Source organism: Phyllostomus hastatus, unplaced genomic scaffold, assembly GCF_019186645.2.
Source record: "Phyllostomus hastatus isolate PE091 unplaced genomic scaffold, TTU_PhHast_1.1 phas_contig_195, whole genome shotgun sequence".
NCBI classification, from domain to species: Eukaryota; Metazoa; Chordata; class Mammalia; order Chiroptera; family Phyllostomidae; genus Phyllostomus; species Phyllostomus hastatus.
The window spans coordinates 1,352,362-1,375,971 of record NW_025333706.1 but is presented as its reverse complement, the minus strand read 5'-3'; positions in this window follow the sequence as shown (position 1 = coordinate 1,375,971).

Here is a 23,610-nt window from a genome sequence, read left to right as displayed (position 1 = left end):
TGATGACCATCATGTAATGGGCCCAGAGAAAGAAATAAAGGCCTGTCATGGCAGAGGCCACAGGTTTTGGCTCCTCTTGAGAGCGAAGACGCCTGCCCTTTTCCTCCACAGGACTCGATAGTCTGTGTGAATGCCTCTCCCCGACCCACAATGTCACAGACCCCATGAACCAGGGTCCACATCACTTACCTGCTTCTCTCTGCACGTTGCTGGTGAGTGGCTGCTACTGTGGAGGACACAGTAGAGACTTTTGCTTTCCTTCTAGTCACTTAGGAAGATCACACTACCTTGAAGTAGATGTGACCAGGTATTGTTTAGCTCATGAAATAAAAGCAGAAGTGGCATAACTCTCTCTGCTTCCTTCTTCCTGCTTCCCTGCAGCCACGGACATCTGCTGATGGGAAGATTCCATGAGAACAGGGAGCCAGCACACTGAGGGGAACCAGAAAGAGACTGGCCAGAACCACATCTGACATTGAGTGAAAGAGAACTAAAGTTGTGTGTGCAAAGAACTTGGATGTTGGGCTGTTTGTTACCAGACTGTCCTGACTCACAACAATGTGTGGCTGTTCACGGCTGCTCACGGCTGTGCTGGCTCGCTCACACTTTCTCCATTGCACAGCTCCATGAATGCCCTTCCCACATCATGCCATGACCCAGGCAAAGCCGCACCCAAACTTACCCAGGAAACCCCATCCAGCTGCTGGTCCAGTTCCAAATCAGATGTTTGGGAGTGACATCCATTCCCCAAGTGGACAGTGAGTGTGACTCACATTGACCTGGCACTCTGTGACTACAGAATGATGGAACACTCTGCTTTACAAGAGGGAGGTGGGCCAGTAGAGACAAAGGCTGGGCACCACCTTCACTCACACTGGGGACCACCCCTTGGGCAGGGGATGGGTTAGGGTTCAGGTTAGGGAGAAAGGCATGGGCTGCTGTTGGGACCTCATACCTGCCCCTCCCCACGTAGCATTTATGGGCACACTAGAGGCTTCCTCTACAACGCCTGCCTGTCTGCAGACTTCTCTGGCTATGCAGGCATGCCTGGCCCATAGTCAGGGCAGACAGGAGGTATGTCTGTATGGGGGGAATGGGTACTCTTAGAGTAGTTCAACCAAAGACAAACAGGACTTGGTACATGAATCCCTTCTCCCCTCAGGTGTGATGACTGCAAGGGAGGGCCTTTGCCATCTCCCAGAATTCCCAAAGAAAAGGCACCACAAGTGCCCCTGCTTTCTTGGCTGATTCAAAATATTTACTTGGTAAAACACTACTACAGATGTTGTTGTGCAATTGTGTTTTAAATGTGATTTACATTTAAATTAGTAAGCTTTGGGTAAAGCAAATTACCCTCTATAATGAGGTGGACCATGTCTAATCAGTTGAAGGCCCTAAGAGAAAAAAACAGAGGTCCACTGAGGAAGAAAGGATTCTACCTCCAGATAGCCTTGGATTTGAGCTGCAACATCAGCTCTTTCTTGGGTCTCCAGCAAAAAAAAAGGCAACTCCATTTCTCCCTTCTACAAGGAGGAGATGGGATATGGAACTCCTCTGGGTTACGCATGAGATTGTCCATGTTTTGGTTGGAGTGTTCCCCACACTGAGGCAGATAGAAGGAAAGGGCAGGCACCTCAGAGTGGCTGTCCAAATGGCCCAACCAGAGTGAAGTTCAACAGGTCTCCTACAGAAGTGGGCCACACCTCTGTTCACTGCATAAGAGGTGCAAGTGTCATGATGAAGCAGCCAGGAAAACCCCTTCACTTCACCCCTGACTGTAGGGAGGAGTGCACAGGAGACCCTATGTGCACTGGTTAAGCAGGCAGCAACAGGACACATGTTGAGTGTATTATTGGATGAGCTGGCTTCTCAGCAAGGAAAGCAGCCACAGCCAGGAATGAGGCATACTCACAGCCTTCATGTGAACTCTCCCCCAGACAGCCAGGATAGACTGTGCTAGGCAGACCACCCTCTCCAAGCACCACAAGAATCCCAGCAGCTCACAGAGTCACAACACAAGATCAGAGTCCCTTCTTTGGTTAGAGTGGACTCTTCTTCCTGGGGAGTAGGGCTTCAGGGAGCAGGGGCTGCTGCACAGCATGGAGGTCAGCCTGGGAGTTGGCCACATGTGCATGTGCCCACACTCACAGCTGCCCACTTGCATTGCAGTTATAGTTGCCAGAAGAGCCTGTGCAGCTCTCCAGAAGACAGGCAAGGACCCCCGTCTCTGCATCAGGAAAGCAGCCTTGTGATGGGTAAAAAGAGTCTTCAAAATTCCCATTCACTAGAACCTGTGAGTGTGCCCTTCTTTGGAAATAGAGTCTTTGCAGAGGTAATCAAGTTGAGGTGAGTTCATACTGGCGTAGGGTAGGCCCTAACTCAATGCCTGCTACCCTTGTAAGAAGAAGGAAATTTGCACACAGACAAACAGATAAGAAGGTCATGGGCAGACAAAGGAGAGAATAGAATGATACAGATACACACTAAGGAACACCAGGATTGCTGGAGGCACCAGAAGCTACAAGGGGCCTGAAGTTGATTCTTCACTGAGTGCCCCAGAAGGAGCAGCCCTGCTGACACCTTGATCTCAGACTCTGGCTCCAGAACTGCACAGGAATAAATTCCTGTTATTCAAGCCACCCAGTTTGTGGAACTTTGCTACAGCAGCTTCAGTGAACTCATACAATCCCTAAAGGATTTCATGATGCTTTTAAAACATCTTCAAAGATTCCAACAAAAAATGGAGCCCAGTTCCCCTCAGCTCAAAAATGTGGCTTGCTTCTGAGGAACACAACTCTGGGGAAGAGATGACACACGACCTCTGAGGCCAGGTCATAAGAGGTGACAGCCTAGCTCTCTGGGCAAACTCACCCTGGGGCCCCACCACCACACTCCAAGGGAGCCCAGACCACATGGGGAGGTCACATGTTCTGACTGACAGCACCAGTTGAAGTCCCAGCCTCAGTCTCCAGACATGGCAGTGGAGAAATCTAGGGATGACTCGGCCACAGTGACCCACATCACATAAGGCACTTTGAGAGGACACACCCAGAGCTGCAGAAGTCATGAACAAGTCATTGCTGCTATTTTGTGGCACTTAGCTTGAGGGTGTTTGCTATGCAGCAATGGAGAGCTGAGGCAGGTCAGACCCACTCAGAGAGGAGAGACAGGAAACACCATAGGATTACCACTATGGCAGTGCAAAGGGAATTGCAGGACACAGAGGGGGGCCCAGACTAGGAGGCTGCCAGTCCACGTGCAATGTACACAACGCAATCCGAAGACAGCCCTTCATTCTCAGGAGCACTGCCACCTGATCCAAAGGAAGTCAGGCTTTCCCAGCATCCCCAATACCTGGAGTCAGGAGGAAGGAAGAGCCTCCAGAGGGTCCCTGACTCTGTCACAAAAAGACCAGGTGGGACCAGGAGACAAGGCTCATCCACCTACATCCCACCTCTGGGGCAGTCTGCTGATTCTTCAAATCTGTTTGGAAGTAGAGGGGGCAAGTGTAGACCTCTCACTCCAGAAGAGCAGTTGTGAAGAGAAGAAAAGGCAGCAAACTCCGCCACGGGCGATCTGAGATGGTGAAGAACACAAGCTGCCTCCATAGTCTAAAGGAGCCAGCAGCAGACTGTTCAGTGCTGCACAGGGTGTCATTAGCAGCATAGGGCAGGCTGGGGGTGGGCTGGGGGACAACACTGATGTGTCTTCCTAGTGTGCCAGGGCAAGGGCTTCATTGCCTGCACTCTGTGAAGAGGGAAATGACGTCCCCTCTGCAACCCAAAAGAGGTGGCTGCACTGATGTGGAAATAGCCCCTGAGGGGACAGCAGTGGCCAGCACTGCTGGGTACACCCTTAGAAGTCAGTAACAGCACATTCCCAGTAATTTCAACTGCTGTGGCCCTGGGGTCTTCTACCCTTATTGGCAGAGCAGGCAGACACACTACTGGGGCAGACCTTGGTGGGCAGCTAATCGGGGTGACTGAAATGTTTTATATTACAATTTGTGGCAGTTCCAAAACTATTTGTTAGAATTCTCTGGGTTGTTTGCTTAAAATAGTGAATTTTATTGTATTAATTTTACTCCCATAAAACTGACCAAATAAGAGGAGAAAATAAGTATTTTAAAAAACATACTCTTAATTTAGGGACACTTTGGGGAAAGTTGAAAGGAAGACAATAGTTTAAGGATCATATTAAATTTATAAGATTTAAACTTTACCAATGAATCTAAGTTAATGCTCGGGCATCAAAAATGGGGGCACAGCACCATCTACTGGTGAAATTGTGCACTTAAAATATGCTAGATTTACTCCAGAAATGCCAACGCTACAGTTGATTGAAAGATATTGTTATACTTTAATATTAAAAGGTTCAGTAAAAATGCATTTTGCTTAATTCACAAAGTAAATTCTTAACAGTTAATACCTTCTAGTAATAAAAAGTTGAGAAACCTGAAAAAAGAAAGTATAATAACACTTGATTTTGATTGACAATTGAAATCATACTTCAGAGATATTCTCATTTTAATTGGAAATAAAACAAAATTGCCTGCTATCACTATTACTTAACATTTTTGTGGAAGTCTTAGCCTGGCAAAAATTAAACAATATCAGCCAAGGTGGAGGTGTAGATAGATATACTTTGCTTCCTCACACAACCAAAAGAAGGACAACAACCAATTTAAAAACAAAAAAACAACTGCCATATCATCAAACTATATGGAAGTCCTACAACCAAGAAGTTAAACAAGAAATATTCATACAATTTTGCTGTCATTTTACTGTACATGTTTTTTATCTTCTTTTTCTTAGATAAGTCCCTTTAACATTTCATAAAATAAGGGCTTGGTGATGATGAACTCCTTTAACTTGACCTTATCTGAGAAGCACTGTATCTGCCCTTCCATTCTAAATGATAGCTTTGCTGAATAGAGCAATCTTGGATGTAGGTCCTTGCCTTTCCTGACTTGGAATACTTCTTTCCAGCCTCTTCTTGCCTCCAAGGTCCCTTTGGAGAAATCAGCTGACAGTCTGATGGGAACTCCTTTGTAGGTAACTGTCTCCTTATCTCTTGCTGCTTCTAGGATTCTCTCCTTCATTTTAATATCGGGTAATGTAATGATGCAGGGTAATGTAATTCATACAGACTGGTAGTGGGGGGAATGGAGACTGACAGCTGGGGCTGAGAGGATGCGCAGCAAAGTGTCTGGTGAGGCAGGTGAGCGAGGTGGAAACTGATGGATCAGGAGGTCCCACATTTTTGTGTGGATAAACAGGGAGGAACAACTGGGGAGTGAGACAAACTGCACAACTCAGGGTTCCAGCATAGGGAAATAAAGCCTCAAAACCTCTGGCTGTACATCACAACCCAGTGACTGGGTGGACCTGCGCTAGTGCTCGGCTCCTCACTATATAACAGGTATGACAAGACCAAAAAAATGGCCCAAATGAAAGAACAGATCAAAGCTCCAGAAAAAAAATACAACTGAGCAATGAAGAGATAGCTAACCTATTAGATGCACAGTTCAAAACACTGGTAATCAGGATGCTCACTGAATTGGTTGAATTTGGTCTCAAATTAGATGAAAAAATGAAGGCTACACTAACCAAAATAAAGAAAAATGTACAGGGAACCAACAGTGATGGGAAGGAAACTGGAACTCAGATCAATGGAGTGGACCAGAAGGAAGAAAGAAACATCCAATCAGAAAAGAATGAAGAAACGAGAATTCAAAAAATTGAGGAGAGGCTTAGGAACTTCCAGGACATCTTTAAATGTTCCAACATCCAAATTATAGGGATACCAGAAGGAGAAGAGGAAGAGCAACAAATGGAAAAGGTATTAGAACAAATAATAAAGGAGAACTTCCCCATTCTGGCAAAGGAAATAGACTGCCAGGAAGTCTGGGAAGCTCAGAGAGTGCCAAAGAAATTGGACCCAAGAAGGAACACACCAAGTTACATCATAATTACATTAGCCAAGGTAAAAATGAAGGAGAGAATCCTAGAAGTAGCAAGAGATAAGGAGAGAGTTACCTACAAAGGAGTTCCCATCAGACTGTCAGCTGATTTCTCCAAAGAGACCTTGCAGGCAAGAGGGGCTGAAAGAAGTATTCCAAGTCAGGAAAGGCAAGGACCTACATCCAAGATTGCTCTATTCAGCAAAGCTATCATTTAGAATGGAAGGGCAGATAAAGTGTTTCCTAGATAAGGTCAAGTTAAAGGAGCTCATCATCACAAGCCCTTATTATATGAAATGTTAAAGGGACTTATCTAAGAAAAAGAAGATAAAAAACATGTACAGTAAAATGACAGCAAACTCACAATTATTAACAACCACACCTAAAACAAAAACTAACTAAGCAAACCACTAGAACAGGAACAGAACCACAGAAATGGAAATCACATAGAGGGTTAGCAACAGGGGAGTGGGAGGAGGAGAGAGGGGAAAAAGGTACAGAGAATAAGTAGCATAGATGGTAGGTAGAAAATAGACATGGGGAGGGTAAGAACAGTATGAGAAGTGTAGAAGCTAAAGAACTTATGACACATGGACATGAACTAAATGGGGAGAATGTGGGTGGGAGGGGGGTGCTAGGTGGAGAGGAGTGAAGGGGGAAAATGGGACAACTGTAATAACATAATCAATAAAATATATTTTAAAAAAACCTCTGGCTGTAAAAATCTGTGGGGATTGCAGTGGCAAGAGAAACTCCCAGCCTCACAGGAGAGTTCATTGGAGAGACCCTCAGGATCCTAGAATGTACACAAACCCACACACCTGGGAATCAGCACCAGAAGGGTCCAACTTGCTTGTGGTTAGTGGCAGAAGTGACTGAAAGCCAGTCGAGAGCCAAGCAAGTGACATTGTTCCATCTCTGACCCCTCCCCCACATACAGCCACACAGTGCAGCAAAGTGGGTTGCCCTATCCTGGTGAATACCTAAGGCTCCACCCCTTACAATGTAATAAGTATACCGAGACAAAAAAAATATGGCCCTAATGAAAGAACACATCAAAACTCCAGAAAAAGAACAAAGAACAAGGGGATACGTAACCTATCAGTTGCAGAGTTCAAAACACTGGTAATCAGGATGCACACAGAAACCACTGGGTACAGATGTAAAATAAAGGAAAAAGTGAAGGTTATACAAAATGAAATAAAGAAAAATATACAGGGAACCAACTGTGAAGGGAAGGAAACTGGGACTCAAATCAAAGATTTGGAACAGAAGAGAGAAAAAAACACTTAACTATGTAGGGTAAGTGGAGGCAGTCTGCCCGTGTGGCTGGGTAGCTAAGGGAAGCAGTTTCCCATAGCCTTGAAGGGGCCTGATAAGTATTGTTCCCATAGTCTTGAGACTGGGTCCAATAAACTATTTCCATAACATGAAGTGGGCTCACAAGTGCAGAATTATGCCATGTAATGTAATTTCTGGCTTTTGCTGGCTTTGTTTGTTCTAGTATTTAAAAGGTGCTAGGGGCTCCCTGCAGGGTGACACACTGGAAAGCAAGGGCCATGATGTGTGCCATGTAGAGACATTCAGGGAGATGTGCAATTTGCAGTGGGCATGGCTCACCCAACCATGAATAAAAGCATGCCAGAAAACCCAACAGCTCCATGAATATTCTTTCATCTGTGTTAATACCATGAATCTGTCAGGCCTTGACAGGATGCAACACAAACTGGAACAGAATGAAGAAACAAGAATTCAAAAATATTAGGAGAGACTTAGGAACCTCTGGGACAACTTTAAATGTTCCAACATCTGAATCATAGGGTGTCAGAAGGAGAAGAGAAAGAGCAAGAAATTGAAAACTTATTTGAAAACATAATGAAGGAGAACTTCCTCAATCTGGCAAAGGAAATAGACTTCCAGGAAGTCCAGGAAGTTCAGAGAGTCCCAAAGAAGTCAGACCCAAGGAGGTACACACTAAGACACATTATAATTAAATTACTCAAGATTAAAGATGAGAGAATCTTAAAAGCAGCAGGTGAAAAGGAGACAGTTACCTACAAAGGAGTTCCCATAAGACTATCAGCTTTTTCAAAAGAGACCTTGCAGGCAAGAAGGGGCTGAAAGAAGTATTCCAAGTCAGGAAAGGCAAGGACCTACATCCAAGATTACTCTATCCAGCAAAGCTATCATTTAGAATGGAAGGACAGATAAAGTGTTTCCTAGATAAGCTCAAATTAAAGGAGTTCATCATCACCAAGCCCTTATGATATGAAATGTTAAAGGGACTTATCTAAGGAAAAGATCAAAACTATGGACAGTAAAATGATAACAAACTCACAACCATCTACAACTGAACCTAAACACAAAAGCAAACTAAGCGAACAACTAGAACAGGAACAGATTCACAGAAATGGAGATCACATGGAGGGTTATCAGCAGGGAGGGGGAGGGGGGAGAAAGGGGGGGAAGTACAGGGAATAAGAAGCATAATTGGTAAGTAGAAAATAGACAGGGGAAAGTTAAGAATACTTTAGGAAATGTAGAAGCCAAAGAATTTATATATATGGCCCATAGACATGAACTAAGGGCGGGGGCAGGGGGGAGCAGGGAATGCTGGAGGGAGGGGGGTGCAGGGTAAGAAGGGATAAAGGGAAAAAATGGAACAACTGTAATAGCATAATCAATAAAACAAATTAGCCCTGGCTGGTGCAGTTCAGTGGATTCAGTGCCAGCCTGCAAACCAAAGGGTCGCTGGTTCAATTCCCAGTCAGGACACATGCCTGGGTTGTGTACCAGGTCCTCAGTAGGGGGGTGTATGAGAGGTAACCACACATTGATGTATCTTTCCTTCTCTTTCTGCCTCCGTTCCCTCTCTGAAAATAAATAAACAAAATCTTTTTTAAAAAATTAAAAAATAAATACAGCAAAAGCAAGACATTTTTTAAAAACAAGACATTTAAAAGGAGAAATAAAATTATTGCAATTGAAAGATAATGGAGTGTTTTACTTAGCAAAACATAAGAAAATCATCTTTAAATTTGTATAATGTATTTAGTGATCAGATATAACATTAAAGGATAAAAAGTTAATAGTTTTTCTGTAACAAACAATTGCAGAATATAAGCAATAATGGGGGAAGATTCCCTTAATAACAGATGTAGCAGCAACAAAAATACATAAAATGCATAAAGACAATCCTAAAACTCAAAATTTATTAAGTGGAGTATAAAAAATTTAATATGATGAGACATATTATATCTTGATGGAGAAAATAAAATATGTATATTCCTTCTCTGCATTATTTTATATGTTTTATGGAACTTTAGTCAAAATCATTACATTATTGTGGAACTTGTCCATACAATTTAAGTTAATCTAAATACTACATATATATATACATATATCCATAAAATGGACCCCACTGTATTGCTTCTTTTTCTCCTTTTGAATATTGACATTACATGGAATGCATTCTTTTGCAATTTGCTTTCTTGTGTACAAAATTACCATTTTGAGATGCACGTATGTGGTATTCTACTGTAGGTACAACCTCCAGTTTGCTCATTCTTCTGTGGGTGGACATTTACATTGCAATGTATTCTTTATGATAGCACATCTGTGGCTGCTATCTCTGCTTCTCGGATCTCCTGGTGCACACATGCACACATCTCAGAGCAGACTTGCCAGGACACGGGTATGTGCCCACTCAGCTTCACAAATATAAGGAACTGTCCTCCAGAAAGGTAGTGCACCCCCAGCCATGAAATTATCGCCTTATAAAGGCTAGACATGTTCTATGGGCTGAATTGTGTCCCCTCCAAAATTCATACTAACCCCCAATGGAATGGATTTTGGAGGTCTTGAGATAATTAGGTAACCTTAATTAGGTGCCCCCTCCTTATCCACAGTTTCCCTTTCCAGTTTTCAGTTACCTGTTCTCTACTATGATTCAAAAATCTTAAATGAAAAGTTCCAGAAATAAACAATTCGTAAGTTTTTAATTGGTGTCATTCAGAACAGTGGGATGAAATCTTGAACCATTTAGCTCCATCTTGCCCAGAACATGCTTCAGCTCTTTGTCCAGCTTATTCACATGGCACCCACTGCCAGTCTGTAAGTCAATGAGTCTTCACTCTCAGATCGACTGTGACAGCATCACAGTGCTTGTGTTCAAGTCACACTTACTTTCCTTAATAATGGCCTCAAACTATAGGAGTAGTGATTTTGTCAATCAGATATACCAGAGAGAAGCCATAAAGTGCTCCCTTTTAAATGGAAATGTGTGTACGTAGTGCGGAAACATAGGGATTAGTACTATCCAGAATTTCAGGTATCTACTGGAGTCTTAAAACTTATTCCCTGTGGAAAAAGGGGACTACTGTAATGACTAAAATTATACTGCCTTAATTAATAAGTTTTCCCTAAGGTTTTTTTATCATGTCAGTCAGATACATATTTTGCAACAAGTTGAACCCATAAATTTAGATTACAGTGTCATGTTCATATCAACATTATTTTTAAAGAGCTATTAAATACATCATGTCTGAAATGTTCATGCAGTAAAAAATGTAGCAGATTCTATTTCCTAAATTTCTTCATTTGCATTATTAATATTCTTCCATAATTTTTGTCCCCAACTGCATATATCAAACTGTATATATATATATATATATATATATATATATATATATATATATATATATATATAGTGTTATTTTGTGTTCTCATTGATTCATAGTGTTATTTTGTTTTCTCATTGATGATTACAAATTTTCTTTATTTGAATCATGAGTTTATCAGGATATTATTGCCCATTCTGATGAGATGTGTTTCATACTTTCAAATTTTAGTGACTTTCAAGTAACATTTGCATCCAACATTTATGACATTAACAACAAAAATAAGCCACTTGCCTTTTTGAAATCAGCAAGTATTTCTCTTTTTTTAAAGATTTTATTTATTTATTTTAGAGAGAAGGGGAGGTAGGGAGGAAGAGAAACATTGATTGGTTGCCTCCCACATGCACGCCAACCAGGGATCAGGCCCACAACCCAGGCATGTGTCCTGACCAGGAATTGAACTGGTGACCTTCAGCTTTGTGGGACCCACTAAGCCATGCCAGCCAGGGCAAAAGTAGCAAATATTTTATGCCAGAAAAATATATTATCCATTTATTATGAGGTATTGCAGATTATCAAATGTTTCTGCTTATAATAAATTTATTCCAAAATCTTTCACCAGAAATATAAACCTCTTCTTAATGCATTCAGGAAAAAATCACATATTCTGTCAGTTCCTTCTTTCCTTCCTTCCTTCCTTCCTTCCTTCCTTCCTTCCTTCCTTCCTTCCTTCCTTCCTTCCTCTCTCTTTCTCTCTCTCTTTTTTTCTTCTTTCTTTCTTTCAAAAGAGTCCTTGTGGGATCCTCCTCCTGCTGCTCCCTACAGGAACCTAGAACATCAAGTAACAAATCATCCCATGATTCTTTAACCTTTCTTACTTGCTGTGTTTCTTGCTCTTCCTTCTGATTTATTCTCTGATTTTTCTCGAGCATACCCTGCAGTATCTTCCTGAAAAAGACTATCTGCCTCAAGAACTTTAAGGACTGAAATGTCATTTTGCCACATTTCTCCTGACTGCTCATCCTTTTGGGTCTAAGATTTCAGCCAGATGTGGTCTCTCTGCAGTGTTAGGAGGCATTCCTTTACCACTTGTGAGCCCCCATGTTGTTGAGCTTGAGATCTTTCTTTCCTCACCATAAAATGTCAGGGTCATTCTTGGTCTCAGTGCTTGGTCTCAGTGCTCAGGTCTTTTCTCTTCCATGTTGTGGGGCCCCCAGTAGGTCCTTGCAAACTGGAGACCCAAGTCCTTCTGTCCTACAAATTTTTTTATGATTTCTTTGATAATTTTCTCCAGTTTGATTTCTCTCATTTTACTAGTTGGATCCTCTAATGTCCTTCGTTTTTCTCTCCTATTGTCTTTTAAAGTCTTTTTTCTTGAAATTATCCCCTAGTCTCCTTTCATCACCTCCACTAAAACTGTGTTTTTTATTTGTTTAATTTCCCAGACCCATCTTCATTCTATGACTATTTCTTTCTTTGTTTCTTCCTGCTTTTAGTTCTTAGGGCAATATCTTTATTCCTTAGAGAACACAAATCATAGTTTCTAGGAAATTTTATTTTTATTTTTACATTGTTTTTCTCTTCTCCCATTTTTTCTATTTCTTTGGTTTCTGTTTCCTTCATAGGTAGCTTTCTTTAAATGTCTGAATCATGACTGTCTGGTCTTAGAATGAGATACAAAAACTCTCACTGGAAAGTCTGGGGGAAATGCAAGGACATCTACTTGGGTGGTAGGCTTTCTAGCAGGGTGACTTTTAGTTCCCTGGACTATTTTACCCAAAACAGTCTTTTCTCTTGGGTGGTGGGTTTCTCTGTGGAGGACCATCAGGTCCCCTGCCTGGAAGGTGTGCTCCTGGCTGCCATCATCGTTGGAGTTGCAGAAGAAGAGGGTGGATGATCTTTCTGTATCAACCGCTTCAACAATGCCTGTGTCCCTCAGATCAGACTCCTCACCTGGCCTTCTGCAGGAAGCAAACTTCTAGACATTTCCAGGGTCAAGGAGGGGAGTCATGGAGCAGCAAGGCAGTGGGCGGCTTAAGAGGTGGGGGCAGGGATGTGAGGGTTTTAATATTAATAATATTCCCCACACACACAAACTATCTACCAAACCTACTTCCCCCCATTGCCAGGGCTATCTCCTGCAATTCCTAATTCTTTCTGCATTCTGCTGAGTAAACAGGCCTGGCCTGTTACAGGGTGGGTTCAGCTTTCTCTGCACTTCAATTATCCCTGTCTGTCTTACACCTGCACCCAAGATGCAGTAACTGCCTTTCCCTGCTGTTCTCTTTGTCCCTCCAGTTATGCCTCCTTTCCCTCCCTTTACACTCTTTCTTGACTTTGTAAGACAAGAGGAGAAAACAGAGGTAAAAGTAAATCCATCATTTTGTTTTCATACTTTGGGTAAGTTGTAATATATTTCAAGACCTTCATGAGATAATTTGTTTTTCCAAATTAATGAAAAGATATAACTTGCTAATTTCAAGGAAAACCAAATGACTTACTTTTTATAAAATTATTATTTTTGCATCCTCACCCTAGAATATGTTTAATGATTTAAGAGAGAGAGAGAAACATCAATGTGAGAGAGAAACGTAAGTCAGTTTCCTCCTCTATGTGCCCCAACTGGGGATTGAACCTGCAAACTTTTGGTGCACAGAATGATGCTCCAATCAACTGAGCCACCCAGCCAGGGCATCATTGGTTTACTTTTGATATTAGTGATACAGTCATTGAATTCAAATGTTATACTAAAGTTACATCATTAAAGGTGAGAAGGGACAAACACTTATCAGAATGGGCAGAGAGAAAGTTCCCAGTTCAGTTAAAAACAGTGTGTAATCATCAATGAGAAAATGTGTAATGACATTATGAATAAGTTTTATACGATAAAGCATTTGGGGAAAACTCATCAAATAATATTAATAAATTAAATAACATTGAGAAAACATCATCATGTAGTTAAAAAATACTTTGGCATCTTCAGACACAATACATTTAACTGAATTTAAAAGATAATATTGATGTGGTTATATCACTGCAATCCAAATTTATAGAATCAGCTTTCTACAAAATATACATTTGATTGAAATAAAAAAAAGTTTTGTGGAAAACATATATCAAGACAGTAAAATCTTAATCATAACCAATGAAGCTTCAACATTTTATCATAAAATATTATTTTAATAATTCATTTAAAACATAAAATCCAAGATTTTTATGGCAAATTAATGATTTTGTGGTGCTATAAGATATCTGGAATAATATATCAAACCTTATGGGCTTTGACTGGTGTAACTCAGTGGGTTGGGTATCATCCAGCAAACCAAAAAGTTACCAATTTGATTCCCAATCAGGACACATGCCTGGGTTGTGGGCCACATCCCCAGTTGGGGGAGTGCAAGAGGCATCCAAAAGCTGTTTCTCTCACGTTGATGTTTCTCTCCCTCTCTCTCTTTTTCTCTTCCCCTCTCTCCAAAAATAAATAAATAAAATAATTTTAAAAAATAAATAAACCTTATTGTCAGTGCTCATAAAATGTAGTCTCAGTGAGAAGTATTCACACTCAGGCTTTATCTGGTTCTGTCTAGGCAGTGCAGTGTGAGATTCCAGAAAAATATGGTGTCTCAGGCAGAGTTAGAAAACATTGAGATGGTTTAATCTAACACCAGCCATATTCTGTATTCCTTTATCTCTGAAAAAAAATGTAATGAAAACTATAAATTAGTTAACTTTATATCTTTTCTCAATAAACTTTATCCTTACAAATGAGTAAACCTCAGAGGTGATTAAGTAATGTGTATAGAAAAAGGAAATTAGAATAATGAAACTGGAAATGATGCTGGGGTCTGTGGACCAAGACTGTGCAGGCAGCAAGTGGCTCCTGGTCTGGGCGCTCACTCAAGCAGACACAGTGACATGGCAGTCATTAAACATCAGGTCAGGAAAACTTTTCTAGAGATTTGGCTTTACTGGAAGCAAGTTCCAATTGTCAAAGCTAATGGATTGACATGAGGAGTGATCAACATGATTGAACATATAAAATACATTCACGAACGCAAAGCAGGATCTATCAGAGCACCAAAGGACTGGGACAGTCCAATCGAAATAAAGCCAAATGAAAAGTAGTGTGTTGCCTGAATACATTATTTAAAAAGGCATGTGTGGTATGGTTACAAAAGTGAAAAAAATGTACTTTGAACCACAAGTTTTTTTCAAGTTACTGAGTCATGAAATTTGGGCAAATAACAGATTGTGGGTTGAAAGTGAACAAAAATAAGTAAAATTAAGCAAACTAAATAAATCTATCATTCCAGTGATTAATTTTCATTGACTTAGTTGATAATCACTAAAGAGTTGTATAAGAGCTGAGCCTTGTTGAATGTCAGCACACTTAGTTCAGGAAAATGAGATTTTTCCATCCTCATGATCAATGCTGTAGATGTGAGAAGATTCTCAGTGAGCAAACTTCACATCCCTGGGTGACTGTCAGGCAAGGTGGTGATTAGAAGACTTGGAGCAGCTTTGTGTGTCCAGTCAAGACACAGACACAGGTCCACATTAGAGATAGCCAGAGAAAACAAAAGATGACACCAATAATGTCAAAACTTCAGAAGATGACTTGAGCCTTATTGGAATGCTTTGTTGAATGATTCCACTACTGATTTCATCGCTTGATATGCAATTTTTAACACACAGAAGTCTGTTTATTTGGGAAACAAGAGAGAATGTATTCACCCATCCTTCTGCATTGCTTTGCCAGCCCTGAGTCCAGCCAGTCCCTACTGCAGTGGGCTCATCCAACCTGACATGCACCTGCTCCTTCAGCCTCCACAGGGCTGCGTCCTCCCCTGTGCACTGCGTTGTCTCAGCCTCTCACTTTGCTGCTTCTCACTCAATCTCCAGGTGCTGGTGTAGAAATCTGTCCCCTGCTGTGTCCTCCTTGACCTTGGATCTAGACAGGCCCCTGATTCTACATGGTGCACTTCTGTCGGAACCCAACATGCTCTGTGTCCTTTCACATTTGTCTGCTTCTCCCTCTGTTTCTCTTAGTCACACCTGAGTCACCCAAGGCCTAGGTGGGAGCTCAGCCAAAGTTAACTGGAGCATCTGTAGCTCTTTCTCTTGCTGATCTGTCAGGTACTGCCAGCCTATAGTGGGGAGGCCCAGGCAGAGTGTGGAGGGACCCCTCTCCCTCCACCCGGGTCTGTGGTCCTTCTGAACAAGGTCTGTCCCAGAAGGAATCCTGGAGGTGGAATCCTACCTGCAAGGACTGCTTTCTTCACCTTCCTATTTGGGGAGCCTGTCTTCTCATATCCCTTCTCTCCTTCTAGATCCCCAAAGCTGAGATTTAGGAATTATACTAGAAACTCCAGTCTTCCTCACTGACAAGTTCTGATTGACCACCAAATCCTTTAGATCTCACCACCTGTCTCTCCTGTCCTTCTGTCTTAGTCCTTTCAGGCTGCTATAACAGAATACTATCATAAAGTGAGTAGCTCAAAGAACAGACATTTATTTCTCACAGCCCTGAAGACTGGAAGTCCAATATGAGGGTACCAGTGTGGTCACATTGTGCTGCGAACTCTTCAGAGTTGCAGACAGCTGACTTCTCACTGTGCTCTCCATGGCAGAAGGAGAGAGCTCTCTGGAGTCTTGTAGAAGGCACTAATCCCATAATGAGGGCTCCACCCTCATGACCTACTCCCCTGCCAAAGATCCCACCTCTGCATACCACCATATTGGGGGCCATATTTCAACATATGAATTCTGGGGGACACACAAACATTCAGACGCCAGCACCTTCCCCACCACTGCAGCATTCACTTGGTACCTAAGTTACTTCCCAAGCATTGCACATCTGGTCAGGTTGGGCTAGAAAGTTCTCTAGCTGACTAGGTCAGGCTGAGAACAGTGTCCCCAGCATTCCCCTTCCTGTGGAGCAGCCTAGTGCTCTCCATGCCTCCTTGAAGGTTTTGTGATTAGATAAGGAAATGGAGAGATGTAGAATTTCCAGACAGTTCCAGTTTTCCCTAGCTCTTCTCTGCTGCTGACCATTGGATGCTTTGGGAAAACCCACAATGGCAGGAGCCACACAGAGGCAGCTCCTCCGTAGGCCCTTCTTCCTGGGCCACTTTGGAAAGCCCCAACCTGCCTACCACATGCACACTAGCTCTCTGGAAGGCCCTCCCATCTGCAGCCACCAGATTATGTAAGGGCTCATCCTTGTAACACATCTCTTGTCCCATAACTCACATAATGGATTCACATTCATGTCATTCTCTTAACTGGATGACATCCAGGCCAGAATATTCAAGGTCACTGAAGACAATGTGCTTCTGCATATGCTTTTTTTGCTAACTGGAATTCTCAACCCAACTCCATGTACCAGGTTTAACTCTTGCTTATCTTTCAAAGCCCATCTTGAGAGTCACTGCCTCCTTGATACTTGCCCTGGGAGAAAATGCTGTTGACTAGGAAAAGAATATCAGTACAACTCTGGTTACAAGCAATGAAAATCGAATCTGGTGAGCTTAAAACAAACAAAAAATATTGAAAGACCATTCTGCAGACTGTGACTGTGGAAAAGTTGGGCAGCCAGGCCTAAGAAGCATGGGGCTGTCAGTCAGAGGACCACACAAGCCAGCTCATCAGAACATTCTGTAGGATGGCTCAGCTCTAAGCCATCTCCACTCTGGGTCTCAGCTCAAGATGCAAATTTTCAAGGAAGAATCTGACTGGTTCTCTTGGGTCTTGCACTCACATTGTAGTCAGGGTGGTCAGCGTAACTATCCCCACACTTGGAACAGGGTGCTTCTCTTGCCCAAGGAAGAGGAAAGGGATTAGCTCACATTCACCATAAGTGGGATGGATTAGGTAGAACTTTCTGAACTGATGTTCCAACTCTGCCACATCTCTACCAAGAGGCCTTAGCCTAGTTCTTTAGTGTCTCTAAGTTTCCATATTGCATGTGCAATTCTGTGCAGGATTGACAAGAGAACAGAGGGGAACATTTGTTCTGTTTCTTATGACAGCCAGATTGGTGTTACCTGGGCCACTGCACTGTGTTCTTATCTCCCAGAAAAGTTGCCTTTCCCGTTGCCAGAGGGGTAACTAACAGGGATAACACTGCAGAAAATTCAGTCAGTAAGGAGAAAACAATCTGAGGCTCATTCTCTTATGGAAAAAGAAGAAATGAATTAGAAAAACATGAGGAAGCTGATAGATATGAAAAAGAATGGTTTTGTTTCAATCATCAATCATAATATGTTTAGAAATGTCATATAGTGTGAGGTAAAGATCTGATTTTATTTACTGGTGACTTGTTTCAGAATTACTTAACAATCGATTCTTTCACCACTGGTATGCTATGTCTCTATTACCTGAGATGTTTTCAGACATGAGAAATAGCCATGGCTTAAACAGTGAGTGAAAACATCTTGCCTCTCTGTAAATAGTAGCTCAGGGCTTGGAGGTTTGAGCCAGTATGGCCCTGAGGTTCACATCTCCTGGGACTCGGCCCCACTTCCCTGTGACAGCCATGGCTCTGCCTCACTCCACATGTTGCCTTCTTCTTCTGGGTACTGCCTCATCGGAGCAAAAGCCAGAAGCCATGGTTCTAGAAGTTCCAACATTACATCAACCATCCAGCAGAAGCAGGTCTGTGTTGAAGAATTTCCAAAACTCTCTGAGTTTCACACAGGGGAACAGGGACCGCATCCCCCTGTAAACAGTCACCAGACCCCACAGTACAAGACGGAATGCTGACTTTTCCATCTACAGAGAAGTAAGACCCACTTTTCAGGATAATAGGTCAACTTCCCAGACTCACATGGGTTGCTGGTGGAAGGAGGGAAAGATGAACAGGCCCCAGAGAACAACAGATATGACTACACTCTCACTTCTCAGGGGAGGGTCCAGTACTAACAGCAATGTCTTCACCTGGAAGTGTGTGGGAATACAGGACCTGGGTGCCTACTCTGGTCCTACCAACTTGGAATCAGCATTTGACAAGAGGCTCAGAGTGTGAGAGTATAGGCTGGCCCTAGAGGGGACAGGAAAGTGCAGAGGTAGACCAGTTGGTCAATGTGGGCATAGAAAGTCAATCTTATTAACCTCACTAATATACCACAGGGAGTCAAAAGCAAGGTCATCAGCCAAGAACACTCTAAAGAAACAGAATCAGTTTCTTTGGGACAGTATTACAGTTCAAAAAGCACTGGCAGGACCAGGGGAGAGAGAGGCCAGGGCCTGAACATGTTCTCATCTGTGATGAGGACACACATCAGTGAAGACCATAAATTTGTCCCCAACCCATAAAGGCGGAGACTTCATCACTTGATGCACACCATCTTAATTCTAGAAGTGGAAGAGGGTTATTTGATGCAAGTTTGGGAGAGTTGCAGGGCTTGTATAGTTGACTGACAAGGCAAAACAGGTCTAAACTATGCTGCAAGACTAGTATTAAAATCGTGCATCAGCTCTGCAAGTAAGGACCTCACTGAGCACAGGTGACAAACTGGAGGAGCCACAAGATCAGAGGGCTTAACTACTTAAAGTAGCAGCAATTTAGACCTGAGGACAAAAGAATGCTGGAAGAACAGACATAACACAAGGCATGATGCATTGGAGCTCACAGCTCAGAGATGATAGAGCTATAGGTGATGAGGTTCAATCCGGAGTTGTGCAAGGGCCTTTTTGGCACAAAGGAGTGAAGGAAGGCTTTCAGAGTTAGGAATGCAAGAGACATCGAGGTAGCAGGCGTGGGGGTGGGTTGGATGCACCATTCATGTGGGTACTAATGAATGCATCATGCAGGCCCCCACTGGAGTGGAAAGGAAGACTGAGCCCACTGAATGAAGTGAGGAAGGAATGGGTATATAGCCCTGAGTAAGAAAAAGGAGCAGTTTTAGCCCTGGCTTGTGTAGCTCAGAGGATTGAGCACAAGCTGCAAACCAAGCATCGCAGGTTCGATTCCCAGTCAGAGCACATGCCTGGGTTGCAGTTCATGGCCCCCAGCAACCGCACATTGATGTTTCTCTCTCTCTCTCTCTTTCTCCCTCCCTTCCCTCTCTAAAAATAAATAAATAAAATCTTAAAAAAAAGAAAAAGGAGCAGTTTTAAAAGATGGAGGGGACTTAAAAGTGTACATTTGGGCCCTTGAATGGAGATGTAATTATCTGAAAATTAAATTCTTCAAGAAGCCAAAAAAATTCTTTCCCAGTTGTCCTCTGGTACAGGGGAACATGTCATACCCGAGAACAGAGCATGTCTTAGGCAAGACTGCAGGAACATGCCAACTTCAGGGGACAGTCATTTTCAGAAAGGCCCGGGACATGGAGGAGAAAGTGGAAACTAAAGGGGGCTTGTTTTCTGTGGATTCTGAGTTTTGACTGGCACCATAGTAGAACCTAGAAAGAAATGAGTTGTAGAAGGAAAAGTGTAGGAATTGTGGGAAGAGAAAAGAAGAGGGAGGAAGAAGACTTTATTTCCAGTGACAACTAGAAATGACAGAAAATAATGTCACAAGCTCCTTTATATGAATAACAGAGCTGGCCGCACAGGGAAGACTTGGGTGTTAATGGCCCTGTGGGAACAGAACAGGCCTGGACCACATGTTGGAGAATTGGACCTGAGACCCCCATGTAAAGCCAGGACCCTAGAAAGTCTGTGCCCTTTGTGACAGGAGGTGCTAGGTAATCCACCTCTGGCAAAAGGAAACATGTTTTTCTTGGCCCCGCTCTGAGGAAGGAGGGGTGGTAGTGGAGTATTCTTCCCTGGGAGTTTCTAAGCTCTGGCCTCAGGAGCTTACAAATTGGTGTGATGAATTCTACCCATTCATCCAAGATGGTTCAAGACAAGAAATTAATGTGTCCCTGGCATGGTGACACCAGGAACAAGACAGCACAAATTCACAGCCACTCTGAAGGAGGCTTCTCAATTTGGGCCCCAGAGAGTTCCCAGGAGAAAAGCCCCACCAAATACAAGCTCACAATCCACAATCACGTGACAAGCCACCAATGAGCTCCACAGTCAAAAGCCCACCAATCCCACAAAGCAGGATTAGCCTCTCCAGACCACAGGCCTGGTACTCATTTCTGATGAAACTTTTAGTGTTTAAAATTGTTTATTAAAATTTGTAATACACATTTGTTGTTTGCTCTAATAATTGCACTACCAACTCAATGTAAAAGAATTATACACTATTTTAACTTAGGACTTTTATCTACAGAAATGTATCTACTAAAGTTCTGGAGGCCAAAAGTCTGAAACCAAGATGTCAACAGGGCCATGCTCCCTCCAGAGCCTCTGGAAGGACCCTTCCTGCCTCTTTCAGCTCCTGGAGGAATCCAGGCAACCCTTGGCTTATTACACCATCACTCTAACCTCTGCCTCCATCATCATGGGGTGTATTCCCTCTGTCTGAGTTCTGTTTCTCAGATCTTCCTTCATTTTTCTTCTAAGGATGCCAATCATTGGATTTAGGACTCACCCTAATCCAGAATGATCCCATGTCAAGATCCTTAACTTAGTCACATCTGCAAAGACCCTATTTTCAACAAGATCGTATTCATAGCTACCAGAGGGTAGGACTTGGACATACCTTATGGATGAACAGAATTCACCCGGGACAGCTCCCAAGCATTAAAAAAAATATATCATTAGGACACAATTTTTTGAGGAAATCAGAATATAAATATGAGAAAAATATTAATGATGTAAATTTTCTGACTATTATGTTTATGGATTTCTAAGTAGATGATGCTAAAGATCAAGTTATAAGTTGTTAATATTTACTATATACAGAAAATTACATTCTTTACAACTGCTTAAGTATCTGATGAATATTAACTTTATAATATGCAAAAACATACTTGACTTTTCAAAATTCTTCTAGAGAGTATTAAAGAGAAGTTTTGAACACCCTGCCTTAGGACATGTGGGAACCTTTCAGGGTAGGTCCAGACTGTCACACAGGAGAATGATGCACTTGGGTCTTCAGGAGCAAGGAAAAAGGAGGAAGGAGGAAGCAGTGACAACCAGCAATGGGGCACACACATTCTCCAGTCCAGCTTGGCCAGCAACCCAGGGGATGAGGTAAAATTTAGCATTGCACTGCCAGGCTCTGGTCTCAAGGAGGGAGGGGCTTGCTTTTGTTAGTTGGTTTTCTTTCACCAGCATTCTCATCCAACTACCACATACTGTGTCCTCCTGGAACCCTCCCATGCACCCAGCCTCCAGCTGGCAAATTCCAAGGACTCCAGCCTGATTGCCACGTGTGAACCCATGGAGAGAATATCATGTCCAGAAGAGCCTAATGATATCACCTGTGTAGCTCAACCATGATGGGTGACTCAGACCAACCCAGTCAGCAGTATCCAGCAGAGGCTGGCTGGCAGCTGCCTTGCCACCAAGAGCTCCCTCTGGCCCCTGCCACTAATAGGACAGATGAGAAGTCTTTCCTTTGTTCAATTGTAAGTTTCATTGTCAGCTTTCCGTCCATGGCCACTTTCTTTTTTTTTAATATAGTTCCAATTTTTACAATGGCCACTTTCTTATGCCTTGGCCTCAGAGACTCACCACTTCTCAAAAGTCACATTCCCTGGTGCAGTCAACCTCTTGGGAGATTCATGTGGGGCAGAGTCTTAGCACCTGCCAAGGATAAGAGTGTGTGAGGACACCTACACACAGCGCAGGCCCCGGGACAGACCTGGCTGCTTTGCCAGAGGTCTCTCTCTAGCTGGCATTTTCCTGGAGTGTTCTCTCCAGCCCTGTGCTGATTTTTAGCATCAGAAATGGAAAAACAGCAGAAAAGTTACACTTTCATCCTGGGCCTATGGGAGCAAAGTCAAAACCAATGTGCTCAGTCCTCTATTGCATGTTCAATAAATGCCTGGGGAACCATAAGAATCATTCTGTGGACTAAAGACATGTTTGGCAGATATTGGACATTTTCTGTCTAATATTATCATTGAGAACCCCCCATGTCCTCTACATATCTCAGGTGCTGAGCACAAAGTGGCAACCATGCCAGCCCAGCCCCTGACTTGGTGCAGGTCAATGAAGCTCAAGCCTCAGCCTGAGTGGTACATACAGTGATCTGACACCGAATCTAATGTTCACAATGAAAAATCTATTTCCTTTCCAGGTTTTAGGACTTGGGGCAATGCCACGAGAACAGTCTACTCAGGGTTCGTGTGTGTGAGTGTGTGTATGCACATGTGTGTATCAGGCAGAATGATTGATCATGGGTGAGGCATCAGTGGTGATCCTGCCATTGGAACCTACTGTCCTATTGCACTAATTGCCATAATCTTCCCTATTCAATGTGCTCCTAACATCACTTTCCGCATTGAGATGTAAGTTGACTGTCAAACATTAAATCAGGGCTGAACAATAGCAGAAGAAAATAAGCCAGACATAAATTATTCATCATTTGTAGAAATAAGAACAAAGCCCTGTCTGGGTAGGTTGTTGGTTAGACAGTCATCCCAATGCACTAAGTTTGCAGGTTTGATCCCCGGTCAGGACACATACAAGAAGCAACCAATGAATGCATGGATAAGTACAACAGTGGGTTGATGTTTCTCTCTCTCTTTTTCTCTCCCTCTTCCTCTCTCTAAAATCAATAAATAGAAGTTAAGAAAAAAAAGAAGAACCTGATTGCATACATTAAAAGAAAGACACACAATGCAATATACAGATGATGTACTATAGAATTGAACACTTAAAACCTATATAATTTTATTAACCAATATTACCCCCAAAATTTAATAAAGTAAATTTCTTTAAAAGAAAGGCAAACAGGTCATAAATGTTGTAAAACAGGAAGCAGTAAATGATAGCTTGACTGGAAAGGGGGCAGATTTTCTAACTGTTCTGTTTAGATTTATAATAAATATCTTAATTCTTTTTTAAATAGTTAAATGAGAATACATTGCCTTAACAAGCAACTTCAGAGGAAAGAAACAGTCTTGGAGGAGCCATGAAAATGTGAGTAAGTTAGTTTGAAATTTAAATATTGTAGACCAA